The sequence below is a fragment of the Sceloporus occidentalis genome, unplaced genomic scaffold (assembly GCF_023333645.1).
Source record: "Sceloporus occidentalis isolate IW3139 unplaced genomic scaffold, rSceOcc1.0.p SCAF_2, whole genome shotgun sequence".
NCBI lineage: Eukaryota > Metazoa > Chordata > Lepidosauria > Squamata > Phrynosomatidae > Sceloporus > Sceloporus occidentalis.
The window spans coordinates 206,453,502-206,466,866 of record NW_028316982.1 but is presented as its reverse complement, the minus strand read 5'-3'; positions in this window follow the sequence as shown (position 1 = coordinate 206,466,866).

The window sequence follows — 13,365 nt, the reverse complement described above, 5'->3', positions numbered from 1 at the left end:
AAATATGAATGTACATGAAGGTGTGAACAAGAAGACACACACTAACCAAAAAAACTTTTTTTTCTATTCATATACTACATTGAGCACAGGGGAAGGTGCAATGTCTGCATGTAGATGTAAAGGGATCACAATGGTAAAAAGTTTGAGAACCATTGTTGTAAACTGTCGTGAGTCCTGGACTAGGAAAATGGCAGGATACAAATAAATATAATAACAAAAATATGTCTGCAACACTAAGGAGATAATTGCACCTGTAAATCCCGCCAGGATAGATGTGGGATTTAAAAATCAAACATGGGTGTTATCACACACAGACACAGGTGAGCAATTGCAACCTGTATTCAGCCTGAACTCCAGCCACACTTATCCAGTGGCTTTTCAAAAATGGCAAGCATGGCTGGAGTCCAGGCTGCATACAGGTTGCACTCACCAGGTTGCAACTGCATGCAATAACATCAGTGTTTGACTTTTCAATCCCATGTCTAGCCTGGCAGGATTTCCAGGTACTATAATCTCTTTACACAGTTGGCTGAATCTGAGTTCTGCAAGGGGTAAGTGAAATTCCTTGTTCAACACTCAGACATCGTGTGAGAGAGACCCCCCCATAACTGGCAGATTAGTTGGTGCATTCCTTATTCATTCCAGAGGTGTTAGCAACCATCCTATGTAAGGTTTGACAAACACTTGTGAAGCCTTGGACTCAGATCTAAATGAAGCCCCTCACAACAATGATCAATCTTGAGAGTTGTGAAGTCTTTCTCTTCTTTTATAATTTCAGGCATGCACATTCCCCTCAACATACATAAATTACAACCTGGATTTTTAATGCTACAGCTGGCAGATGTCCTAAATTAATTATTTCCAGCCAGTGGAACATCCCTCTCCCACCCAAGGGCATATCAGGATTTCAGTAAGAAGTGGTGTATAATATCTTGAAACTGGAAAAGAGAGAAAGGGGGAAACAGTTGCAGTTGGCCCTCTATTTTTGCGGGGAATCCATTCTGGAACATACACACACACACACACACACACACACACACACCCCACATGAAATTGGAGGCTTGCGCATATTCAAGCCCCATAGACTTGAATGGGGCACGCCCTGGGAACGTGGCCTGAGTGCATGCACCAGTAAAAATGGTAGAGGTCACCCCACCGTGGATATTCAAGGCCATGAATCTCAGATGCACAAGTTAGGAGAGGCAACTGTATGCATATTACTTTCTGAATACACATCTTATGGCATCAGCCTATGATGTGCAATAGTGTACATTAATTAATTTTTTTAAGTTGTAATATTTTTCTTTCAAAATTTACAAATCCTTTCTTTTTGTTTATGTTTTTTAGCTACAGTACTTAAAAAAATATTGGGGAGGCAGATTTGTAAGTGAGCATTATTTTTTTTATATTTGTCAAAAGAAGGTATGGGTTTTAAAAGACTGAGAAACATGCTGTATAGTCCAATACTATCTAGGGTTTTAACATAATGTGGACATTTTCGACTTTGAGGCAAAACAGACCGGCAATAAGAGCCAGCTTGGGGATGGCATGGGACCAAATAGCGGGCAGCATGCAAATGCTCCTATGGCACAGCTATTAGACACCACAGGAGGGTAGAAGAGCTTTCTGCCGTTCCTTTTTGTGCTGGTAAAAGACCAGATCGGGGCTGCGGTGTGTGGTTGTTACAGTCCTGATCCAACGCATAAAGGTGTGATGTCACCCCTTTAGGGCCATCTGTTTTCAGCCTTAGTGATAAGAATAGTCAAGATAGTGTTTGTTTGTTTTTTAAAGAAAAGGGGGAAATAAAATTTTCTAAATATGCAACATGTAAATGTTTGAATAGGAACTTGGAAACTCTAGTCTTTTAGACTGCAACTGCCAGAATTCCTCTGCCTGCATTAGGCCCATGTAGTAGAAATATTGTATTTTCATGTTCATTGGGGGCTGGGGAAGGACAACAAAGTGCTCCGCTTAGGCATGCCATAGTTTCTTTCACATTTGAAGAGCACTGGATCTGTTTCTCATAAGAAATTTCAACATGCTAGTCAGAAAGTGAGAAGAGAGCTGTAGCAGGATAAGGTGCAACAATAAAATGGTGGGCGGGTGTTTTCCAGTGTCTGTGAGAGAAAGAGACCAAGATTAAGGTATCTTATTCTGGACTGGAGCTATCAAATGTTGACAACACAACAGTTGCCCTAATACTGTCAACACATCAGAAGATTCCCCACACATCTAGCCCACACATTAAAATGGCTCAACCAAAAAACAAATCTATCTAAAGTGCTAATTTGTGTAGCAGCTGTTTCAAACACAAACACATACACACACGACTTGGCCTCCACGGTTTCTGCTGGGTGTGTTGCCCTTCTCCTCCTTGTAGGTATTATTTCCATTAGGAACTGGATGATAATTTGACTGATTCTTTTTTCCTTGTGTATTCTGCCAAATCTGTACAGCTCTATTCTATATGGCAAAAACATTAGAAATCTGGATGGAAGCGGACATGGGGAAAGGGGGTATTTGCTTTTATGGGGAAGGATTAAAACGTGAGTCTCCAAGCTTGGTGTAGCAACCCTGTATGCATTTCTAAAGGGGGAAAAATAATTGTATTGTTGGATCAAAGCAAAGCTTAATTTAGTTAAGTGTTTTAAGAGATAGCCAGAATGTTTCTGGGAAATGTAGCAGGCCATGATATAATCATCCCTCCTTGCCTATACACAGTAGCTAGTGACCATAGTCTCTTGCCTCTGAAAAATGAGACTCCATTTAAGTGAAGGATTTATGTCTATTTAAAATCCAAGGTGTGTGGGGACAGGTGTTTTCTTTCCTATGGTGGCAATGCTGCTTGTTTTTTTTAGTATTTATTCTTAGCCATATCAGGCAGTAGTGGTGCCTGTACATAACATGGTGCAAGCGTGCTATGAAGGAACGGGATAACAGGAAATAAACAGAATAACAGAATCTGAAAGGGATAAAAGGGAGTGGGGAAGTTATATACCATGCAGTACAACATTGAAAATTGGAGGGATATCAAAGAGAAGAATTTGTTCTAGATCTGAGAGGGAAATCCAATTAGGTAATGAGATGGGATGCTTAAGTCAGGGCAAGCAAAGTGCAGCCCTCAAAATATTATTGGACTGCAGATCCCAGCATTGCTCACCATCAGATACTGTACACCAGTTGAGACTGATGGGCACTGCAGCCCTGGGACATTTTAAGAGCTTCATTTTGTTCACCCCTGATTTAAATGGTGATCTTTTTTTATTTTGTCATTTGAAAGCCAGCATAATATAATGGTTTCACTGTTGGACTACTGCTCTGGAGACCAGTGTTCAAATCCCTGCTTGACCATGGAAACCCACTTGGGCAGGTCACATTCTCTCAGCATCAGAGGAAGGCAAAGGCCACTCCCCTCTGATCAAATCTTGCCAAGAAAATATGTGATAGGGCTGCCTTAGGGTCACCATAAGTCAGAAACCACTTGGAAGCACACAACAACAATAACAATCATTGCATTCATATAAAAATGCACCAAGCCATTTGGCATTCACCTTTCAGGATGTCTACCCCAAACTCCTGTTCACTCAGTACTACTGATGATATCATAGACACACTATATAAGAGTTGTTTAGGATATTAGGAAAAGGACAGCCGTCACTGTAAAACAATATCCATCTTGCTTTTGGAAGAGTAAGAAATGAATCCCAGTTTCCCAGGAATCTGGTTTTCCAAACTGGGTTTCACTCAGCAGAGATATTCCCATAATCAAGTATTTGCTGGAGGGAGATTTTCTTTGGCTCAATGGTAAATGAGCAGTCAAATTACAGAATCAGAAATCCAAGGAGAAAGGTGGGGAGTCTGCACTGTAGATGTGTTGGAACTATAACTCCTTTCATGTTTTACTATTTGTTAGGTTTCTCCAGCTTAGGGTTGCCATAATTCACTACCACAAAACCAGGACAAAACATAGAAAAATGTAGGACAAGATGAAGGATAAAATGTAGGGCAAATTGTAGGACAAAATTTAGCCGAAAATGTAGAACATTCAAAAAAATGGAGGACACAACCAACTAAAAGCAAAAAATTAATATATATTTAAAAACACATTAATATAAATCCTTATATCAAAGAGATCTTGTTGCACCTCTGAGACTAAATGCATCTGAGGAAGCAGACTCTTTCAGTTAATAATAATAATAATAATAATAATAATAATAATAGACTTAAGGGACATTAGGAGGCAGTGGTAGAGAAGGACCAGGGTTCAATCTGTTGCTTGGACATAAACATACCCCACTGGGCTAAATCACACTCTCTCAGCCTCAGGGGATGGCATTGGCAACCCCTCTCTTTGCAAAGCCCTGTGGAAAGTCATTCTCTCTCAATCTCAGAGGATGCAATGGCAACCCCTACCTGAAGAAACCTTGCCAAACCCTGAGGAAACCCTTCCTTCCTTCTCCCTCCAGAGAGAGACCTACCAGGTACTGCCTCTCTGCCTGCCTCCTCCACAGTTCTCTCTGTAGTCCCGGCATGGCTGAATGAAAAGCTCCTCCTCCTCCTCCTCTGCCTGGCCAATGGGGATGGAGGGGCTGGGAGCCTGGCTGCAGCCTCTCCAACACAAAGGAAGGCTGCTTTGGAAGGGGAGGCTGAGATGGAGAAGCAGGAACCAGGAGTCCAGCTGTCCCTGGGACAGAATGCAGAGGCTGGGCGGAACCTTCCCCAAGGTCAAAAAACTGGGCAGGTCCCGCCTGGAGCCGTGAAATGGCAAGCCTACTTCAGCTCTAAAACTCTTTTCCAACAAGGAGACATGTTAATTACTTCAGAATGAATGTAGTATTGACCATGTCCCTGACATCACCTGGAATATTGCGTCCAGTTCTGGTCACTACAATTCAAGGAGGAGGTTGACAAACTGGAGTGTGTCCAGAGGAGGGTGACCAAAGTGGTAGAAGGTCTGGAAACCATCACCTATGAGGAACAGCTTAAGGAACTGGGTATATTTATCATGAAGAAGTGAAGGTTAAGAGGTGCCATTTAAATATTTGAAAGAATATCATATTGAGGATGGAGCAAGCTTGTTTTCTGCTGCTTCAGAGTCTAGGACCCGGAGCAATGGATTCAAACTACAGAAAAAGAGATTCCAGCGAAACATTAGGAAAAACTTCCTGATGTTAAGAGCTGTTTGACAGTGGAAAATACTACACTGAAATGTAGTGAAGTCTCCTTCTTTGAGTTTTTTTAAACAGAGGCTTAGAATCGTAGAATCATAGAGTTGGAAGAGACCTGAAGGGCCATCCAGCCCAACTCCCTGCCATGCAGGAACTCACAATCAAAGCACCCCAGACAGATGGTGACTGCTTTGATTGTGTATTCCTGTGTGGTAGGGTTTGGACTGGCTTGCCCTTGGGGTCTCATCCAACTCTATGATTCCATAGGATACCACCAGGAAGCGGGAAGAAATTGTTCCAAAAAGTGGAGAGTAGTTGCATAAGAGCTTGCACTTGAGTAGGTCAAATAAGCATGTACTGTAATGTTTATTTAAATCAGTCTTAGGGCTGATAAAACAGTAGTTATCTCTAAGGATAACTAGAGATTTAATTTGCATCTTTGCAATCAGAGAGAGCTGTTCACAAGAAAAGCTAAAAGGGCTGGACATTCAATAGCAGTTGGTGCTTCGATCTAACAAGAACAAAAGCTTCCAGGAAGCAAAAGTGAGATCAGCAAAGAGAACTCATCTACTTTGTTATTGTTCTCCAAAATATTTTATGCACTGCTTTCTCCCACGGGAAGGTAACATGGCAACAGAGGTACCGGTGTGAACATACAAAAACAAAAGCCTTGATAATATTTTAATGTCTCATCATATGCAACCATAAAAATTTAAGGTTCCAGGAAATCTAACACAGTTTGGAGGCAAAATGGATAGAATTGCAGTGCAGTGAATGGATTTCCCATCTAACTTTCAAATATATCCTCTTTTTTGCCTTCTACTGCCATCTTCAGCACATAGACAATGGTCATTTTTAATATAGTGGGGACAGGATCAATATTGACAATGGTGGGGAGCTAATATGGTAGCAAAATAACTGGCATGAAATTCAAAATTGGTGGATTTAACAATAATAAAAACAAGTCAACATTTAGCTTCTTTTGAAGGGAACACCCTCTTTTTCAAGCTGAAGTATTGCATATTGTGGCTAGTTTGTATTCTCAGTGGGATGTAAGGCTGACATATGTATTGGAAAGCTGTGATTTTGTATTTCTTGAGCGCTGGATTGTTAAAGCAGTGAAGACAATCAAATCATACACTGATTAAAGACTCACTGATTAAAGACCAGAGTCTTATTTTTAAAATATTTTTGTTGTTGTTTTTATTTGTTTTACAAACAATAACATGTACGGGCTATTCAACCTTGGAAACTTTCACACTATCCGATTATAGCATTATGATTCCACTTTAAATGCCATGTCTACTACCTATGGAATCCTGGGATCTGAACTTTGGTGAGTCACAGAGGAACTCTCTGGCTGAGCATTCTAAATACTCCTTGCAAACCTCCCAAAACTGCAAATCCCAAGATCCCACAGGATGGAATCATGGCAGTTAAAGTGGAATCACAGTACTATAACTGGGTATGTGTAAGGACTCCTAGGGAAGAATCAGTGTTCATTCCATCCATTAGAAGGCTGGTACTGTTTTTCTACATGCAGCCCACTAGATTCTGTTGAAATCCAACTCTCTGGGAGAAAAAGTGATGCTTAAGGCCCCCTCTAGATTTCTACCATATCATTTTTACGACCACTCTCCTCCATGGTTGGAACATTTTTTTTATCTGTTAAATAGCTGTTTTAAAAAAAAATCAGAAAAAGTGATAACTCTAGTGTCTCTACTGTTTCATATACTGGTATGCTTTAAAACTTTTCACTGGCTAGAACAACGTGGGGAATATGTGTTCTCCTCATGTTGTTGGACTCTAAATCCACCATGCCTTACAATCAGCAAAGTGTACTTGCACAGACAGGAGCTAGATACCCAAAGAATCCAAAGGGCCACATGTTCAGCAGTCGTTTCTATACCTGAGGGGGCAGTTTTCCACCCCAGTATAGAATGAGATACAGATGTAGAAACTGGCAGGGAGGTGAAGGATTCCTTTCTGGTCCTAACATTTACAGTGTAATCCTAGGCATGTCTACCCAGAGCCTATGGGAGGAATTGGACTGCAGAGGTATTGGATTGCATAGGGTCACAGCCTTGATTATTCCCTGTATGAGGCCTCTGACTGAGATGACGTAAGCATTCATGGCAGAATTGTATAATATATTGTGTAATATATTTGGTTATGTCAGGTAACACTTTGAATGACTATATAACCAAATGTATACAGATAAGTAGCTTCTTTTATAGAAAACAAATGACAATAATTTTCATGCAATCCTACAGAAATATGGGTTTGCTTTAAAGTTAGTTCTACTAGAAAAGTAACTGAATCTCAAGTAGACAAGTGTTGAAGCAGTGTTAAATATTTAAACCTAAATCCAACAAGAATAGACCCACTGAATAAACTGAACCTACACAAGTTTGCATTTATTCAATTTGTTTACCCTAATTGAGGTGAACAATTAGATTTAGGCTTTCAAGTTGTCTATTTTTAAACAGAAATAAATATTCCAAAATATACTGCTGGTGTATAATTGGTATTTTGATACTCAAATGTACTGTAAAAGATCCTTTTGCCTGTCATGCAAGAGCGGTCACGGACTTGAATGAACATACTGTGAGGTCTCTACAGGCAATGGCACTGCCAGATGAGGTATGTGTGGGCCAGTCTGTGAAATGTCTCAGACGTCCTTTTCCTAAATAGAAAAAAAAACCTGATGAATTAAAAGAAAAAGACTAGAAAAGAGTAAAAAAAGTATTACTAAAAGACCATGATGAATTCTAGAATCCAGAATATAATTCTCTGGCGAGGTTTGTGGTTATTAAAGAAGTGTTGACAGGCAAAATTCCAAAAAAGGGCTTAATATATGAGGAATGTATTTCTGGCCATTACCAAGAATCCAACAATTTTATTATGATAGGTTCAACATATTTCTCTCTTGAGTCCAAGGGTGCCTATTAGTCATTCAAGCAAAGAGTGTGTTAATGGGTGTCACTATAAATGAAGAAACTTTTTAAAAAAAACCTCTGGTTCTGAGCACCACTACATTACTTTTTATGATATACATGGTTTCAGTAGCTTGTAAAACATTTTATAGAATTCCACAGCAATGTGTTGAAATATCACGACTGTGCCCTATAAATTGGACACTTATGGAACAGTTATGGCAGCAACCAACACATCAGTATTTAGGATACCCTATACAGTGTTATCAGAAATGAGACTTCCTAAGTATCACTCCTTCTCTCAGGGAACCATTGCCCATTTGAATATCTTCTGTGATCAAAATGATTCAAGGTCATGCTGGCTGGAGAATTTGGGGAGCTATCGTCCAAAAAAGGAACTGTTCTAACCTCTGATGCGTCTGACTAAAACAAATATGACTATGGCCTGTTCCAGACTGCCAAAATAAAGCTGCTTCGGGTCTCTTTGGAGGTATGCTGTTTAAGCGATGCATGCATCCAAAGAATCCGGAAGCTGCACCAAAGCTGCACTGCAGTGCTTAAGAATGGAGTGTGGCTTTGGCGCAACCTCCGGACTCTTAGGACCCATGCATCATTTAAAGAGCATACCTCCAAAGAGACCCGAAGCAGCTTTATTTTGGCAGTCTGTAACAGGCCTATGAGAAATTATAGACCACTTTGTAGGAACCAATATGTGGGTCTCCAATAGCGCTAAGTCATAACCATAGATGACCAGAGATATCAGTGTCGGTGGACATCAACCAGCCTTCAGGCAATTATGGTGCCTTGTGGGAATCTAGAAAATATAATCCAAAAAAACAAAACAAAACAGCATTTAAAAATCTCTTTGGGATATGTGATGAAGTGAGCGTATGAAGTACCTTTCAGTCCCAAGCCTAAGAATATATCTGAAAGATAGCAAAGACAAATTTATGACCTGAATGGAGCCAGACACACCTAACTCACACCCAGATCAAACAAGCATTATATCCAGCTCAAACATAAGGGAAGAATAGCTCAGTGGATCACATGTGTCCATTGGCCCCAGTTATTGCAACTCCAGTTACTCTTCTTTCTGCTCCTGGTCATCACTTGGGCTGTTTATGAGACAGCAATTCAAACTGGGATGGCAGCCAGGCAGGAGTACTTTTTACCTAAACCGGCATGTACCTCAAGCAGAGACATTCAGAACTGATATGTGGTTTGTTGGAAACTGGGAAATTTCCCAACAATTAAGAAATTCTCTATTGGGAAAATGTTGTTGTGTGCCTTCAAAATGTTTCTGACTTAGGGCGATCCTAAGGAGAACCTATCACAGAGTTTTCTTGCCAAGATTTGTTCAGAGGGGAGGGTTGTCTTTGCCTTCCTCTGAGGCTGAGAGAGTATTACTTGTCCAAGGTCACTCAGTGGGCTTCCTTGGCTGAACGGGTATTTGAACCCTGGTCTCCAGAATAGTAGTCCAGCGCTCAAATCACTATACCATACTGCATGTCTTGGGAAAATGTAAATTGTAAAATTACATTTGTGTGCATGCGCATGCACTGGAGTATGGGGGGTGCATGGATGCATGCTTGTGTACCCCTCCAGAATATCCCAGATTTGTCCTTCAGGGTTGATAGATTTGTACATTCCTGCTCTAAACAAACATTCTAACAAAAGCAAAGACAGCTTATCACTTTATTGTAACACATGATAATGAATGAGAAGCATTGATACTCCTGTTGATCACTATGTAAAACTTTTTGAGTCACCAGGCTCAGAATGGGCCATTAGCCATACATTGTGCCTTGCTTGATGCTTCTAATCTCCCCGTTTCCAGCTCTAAGCCAGGAGTGAGAACAGGATGTTACTGAACATCTGGTGGGCTCCCTTTAATTTAATTGTTACAAGTTGTTTTTAAGAGTTAAACATCTTAACTTGTTGCATGAAAAACACAAGGCTAGTTTATTATTATTTTTAATATGACCAGACTGCCATCATGTGGCCTCTGTGGGAAATGGCTTATAGTGAAGGATATTTGAAAGAAACATTGAACATAAGGCCTGTGTTATGTTCTTAAAGCTGTGGTAGCCAGTGGCCTTCATATCAGTAGGGTGGTGAATCCACTCTGTTTTTCTAGCTGAACTTTTGGGGCACTATCCAAGGTCCTGAACTCTAACCTGGGTCTAGCACCTTGAACAATTTCGGTAACGTTTCAACTAAAGTCCAGAAAAGATTCAGTGACCCAAAGACATGGAAGCTACCAATTGCCAATGTTTCAAAGTGCTGCAAGACTCTTTTCTGATAATAAAAATAAGAATAACAACAACAACATTTATTTATAACACCCTTTTCACCAAAGGGTGGAACATCAGACCTATATAATCAGCTCAAAACAATAAAACACGACACTATAATATACTAAAACACTAAAATAATATACTAATTGATTTCGCTGAAATGGGGCTAAAAAGGCTCAGTCAAAGACTCTACAGCTTTGAGCTTGCAACAACTGAGCAGGTCTATCAATGAAAGGACTATTGAATGTCTCTCATTCCTAGGGTTGCCATAAGACTAAGTCAAGGACATCCTGATGGCACATAATAACAGAAGATCTTTTTCTTCAAGGACTTGGGAATTTGGGAATGAAACACCCACAAAGAGCCACCACTGCCTCTTTTTGTTTCAGAAAAATATGGAACAACATTTATACTCACAACTGAATTTTACAATGGTACCACTACTCATATATTTAGAATGGATCACCAACTAACTTCTGGAGTGAAAGAGAACTCAGAAGTCAAGGACCAACTCCCATTTCCCAGCCAGTCATAACAAAGTAGGCATCTGGGAACTAAAAACAAATATTGCAGGCAGATAGCACACCACAAACATTATAAAATATGCAAGATATAGGTTACATGAACTATGGGACAAGCTCTTGACCTTTATCATAGTTCTTGAATCTGGCAGGCAGTTCAAATATAACATATTCCCCCAAAGCCATTCCTCATCAGTTGATATGCACTCCCACTCAGCCTAGTCCCTTCCTTGAAGACTGAAAGAGAATATTTGACCTTTCTATGCCTGTTCATTATTCTTACAGGTGTTCTGTTCTGCGTTTGAATAAAGAATGTAAGGGTTCTAGAGCAGGGCCTGGAAACATGCAGCCCTCTGGATGTTGCTTGACTGCAGTTCATGCAGTCCTCACCCTGCTGGATACAGCTGTTGGGAAGTGCAGTTCAACAACACCTGAATGAATGCATGATCTCCACCCCCTGCCCTGGCTCTGGTGTTTTTCTGACTTCCATGTCCCACTCCAGTTCCACCCACACTCACATATCCATATAGAGGCTGGAAAACTGAGGTACTAGTGGCTGTGGTAGGAGTTGCAGCCATGGACTTTTTCTTTCCTATTGCTGTCCCTGCCACCATTGCCTCCCTGTCCTGCCCAGCCTGCAGCCTTACCAAACCTGAAAGAAGCTGCTGGGTGGAAGCAGCACCCCAACTCCACCAGCGGATGCAGCAAACTGCTTTGCCCTCCATGCCAGCTCTATGCCCTGCCCTATGTTCCCTGCCCCAGAAGAAAGTGCAGGGTAGGACAGTGGGAAAGAAGGGAGGGGAGGTGAACAGCGATGTGCCGGGCATCTGGGAAAGGTAGTTTGTGCCAGGCAGCTTGGCTGGGTCAAGGAAGGGGAAGATAGATCATGAGTGCCCCTGCCTGCCTGCTGTTGCTTCTCCTTCCATGTCCCCCTCATCTTCTTCTTTCTCTCCAGGTGACACTGCCTGCAGGAGGGAGTTTGGAACATCAGGTCAGGCAAAGTAACTTCAACAGTGACAGCATTCTCCTCCTCTTCTGTGTCTCCCTGTCCCCATCTACAAGGCTCGGGGGATCCCTGGGAGAGGGCAGTTTGTGCCCCTTCTTGCCTTGTCTTTGCTCCATGGGCAGAGGGAGGTAACCAAGGCTGGATCCCTTCCTCCGTCAGCAGCTCCCACTCACCAGAGTGTGGGGTGATTGCCTGCCTGGGGTTGACATCATGAGTTACCACACCACCCCTAGTGATGCCATTGCGCTAAAGTCTGGGGCTACATGTGGCCCCAGGCCTTTTCCATGGTCTCCAGTTATCTCCAGAATTTATTTTACAATTCACATTCCTATTTGCCACCAAACCTCAATGGAAAGCCACCAAGCCCCCTTTATTCAGCGGGGGAAATCAACATCCTAAGTGTATTTAGTTTTTTCAGGTCAATATCAATAGTTGTTTGTTCTTATGTGCCCTTTCATTCCCTTCTGGTCTATGGTGATCCTAAGGTGAAACTGTCATCATTATAATAATCATTAAAATTTATGTACATTTAAGATCCATTTACACAGAGCGTATACAGCCATAGCCCCTAAGTTATGGAACAACTTGCCGGAAGAGATCTGTCTTATAGATGCTTTAAGAAGGCACTAAAGACGGATCTCTTCCGGTGGGCTTACCCACCCGATCTTCTATGAAGAACCTAAGGAAACCCCACTTTTGGCTGTAATACTGCATGTTAGATGATGTATTTATTGTTCTGAACTGTATTTTTAAATGATGATATTTTATTGTAATCTAGATGTTATTGTGGTTTTATGCTTGCTATTGTGGTTTTATGATGGTAATCCCACTTCGATCCATTGGGAGAGGCGGGAAATAGAAATAAATTTTATTATTATTATTATTATTATTATTATTATATAAATTTATTAATAAGGACTTTATCACATGACTCCCTTTCTCTCCACAATTGTGTTAATGATTGGAAAGATTTGGAATCACTCCCTATCACATATTCCTTCAACAGTGTGATAAGGCTGTTGCTCATCCTGCATGCTCTTCCTTAACCCTGCCTTTCTGCCCTATGTATGCCTTATCCGTGCCTTTTGGGGGGGGGGTGTGCATGTGTGTTTTCATGCAATTCCAGAGTTATGCTAATGAGATTTAACAAAAAAAGTAGTTTAAAAAACAGGCTGTTCTGAAATAGCAAGGGAAAGGGGAAGGGAGAGTGGGGAAGACACTGACACCACATGACTGCCCAATCCCAAAACTGCTACAGAATTAATTTATCACACCTGAGGACTAATGCTATAACAGTGAGATTGGGAGCTTATTAACAGGTTTTCTCCATCAATGGCAAGGTGTGCTCTAACAACACTTTGAGGACAAGGCAACAATGAGACAGAGGCAGAATTGTGTGATAGGTATCAACAAAGGTACTATGTTTCAACTTTTATG